A 1,305-nucleotide genomic window follows, 5' to 3' on the forward strand; every position below is an offset into this window, starting at 1 on the left:
AGAGAGAGAGAGAGAGAGAGAGAGAGAGAGAGAGAGAGAGAAAGAGAGAGAGAGGGAGTATATAGCCTTGAACTTGTTAAAAAATAAAAAAAATGCAATGTTCATTGAAATACTATCCCCATCGCTGTCCCCTGCAAACTTACCACTCTGACATCCGGTGCCACTTGTCTTCCAGGTTGAATAATGCTCAGCATCACTCAACACACTTCCAGCAGGTCTGGACTGTCATGGACAAACTTCCTGGGTTGTGTGCATCATTACACAGCCTGGGTTCACAGGACTGAGCAGCGCTCACACATCTGTCATTACATGTGCAATGCTCAATCCAAGAGGAAAAAGAGGAAGGATCCGTGACCATCACCAGACCGCCTCGAAGACTGTAAGAAATAAGGTATGTGCACTATCTGTAAAAAATAAATCAAGGCAACTGGACTTGCTGTATTTGTCTTGAAGTTTCGCTGGTCATCCAACTACCTTTCTTCAAAGTCCAGTTGCCATTATTTATTTTTTACAGATAGACCATGACCTGGATGAATGAGAACCTTCACAGACAAGGTATGTACATTGCCTGTCCCAAAAAAAATCACACACTGTAATATTTCGTTGGACCTCCTTTAGCTTTGATTGCAGCACGCATCCACCATGGCATTATTTCCATAAGCTTATACAATGTCACAACATTTATTTCCATCCAGAGTGTCATTCATTTTTCACCAAGATCTTGTAGAGATGATGGGAGAGTCGGAGCACTGTGTAAAGTCTTCTCCAGCACATCCCAAAGATTCTCAATGGGGTTAAGGTCTGGACCCTGTGGTGGCCAATCCATGTGTGACAATGATGCCCCATGCTGCCTGAACCACTCTTTCACAATCTGAGTCCGATGAATCCTGACATTGTCATCTTGGAATATGCCCAATGTGCCATCAGGGAAGAAAAAATCCACTGATGGGAAAACCTGATCATTCAGTATATTCAGGTATGCAGCTGACCTCATTATTTGCAGATAAAACATTGCTGAACGTGGACCTATTATCCAATGGAAGGCTCTGACTTATTTGCTCAGCTAAATACAGGTGGTGACTTTTTTTTGGCCAGGCAGTGTATAAGGGTATTTTTAAGCAAAGAAATCCCAGGGGAGCTTCAGGGGGAAAGGGATGGTTGGGGGAAGCTGAATATTCTAGCCTAGTAGTGCAGGCAGGACCGATTTACTCTCTCTGCTGCCCCGCGGCCAAGTTCCTCAATGTGCCCCCCTCCCCGCCGAACCTGCTGATCCTGATGAGGATCCTGATGAGGTGGTGATTGGGG

At 44.9% G+C, this 1,305-nt stretch overlaps 1 long non-coding RNA gene across 1 annotated transcript in view; it reads right to left on the reverse strand.

Annotated features, from left to right (window-relative positions):
* LOC108784380 overlaps window positions 1-1,305 on the reverse strand; it is a 25,884-nt gene that overhangs the window by 23,838 nt on the left and 741 nt on the right. The gene's annotated exons all lie outside the window — the stretch shown is intronic.

This window comes from Nanorana parkeri, unplaced genomic scaffold (genome assembly GCF_000935625.1).
Source record: "Nanorana parkeri isolate BGI_ZX_2015 unplaced genomic scaffold, ASM93562v1 scaffold6, whole genome shotgun sequence".
Lineage (NCBI taxonomy): Eukaryota > Metazoa > Chordata > Amphibia > Anura > Dicroglossidae > Nanorana > Nanorana parkeri.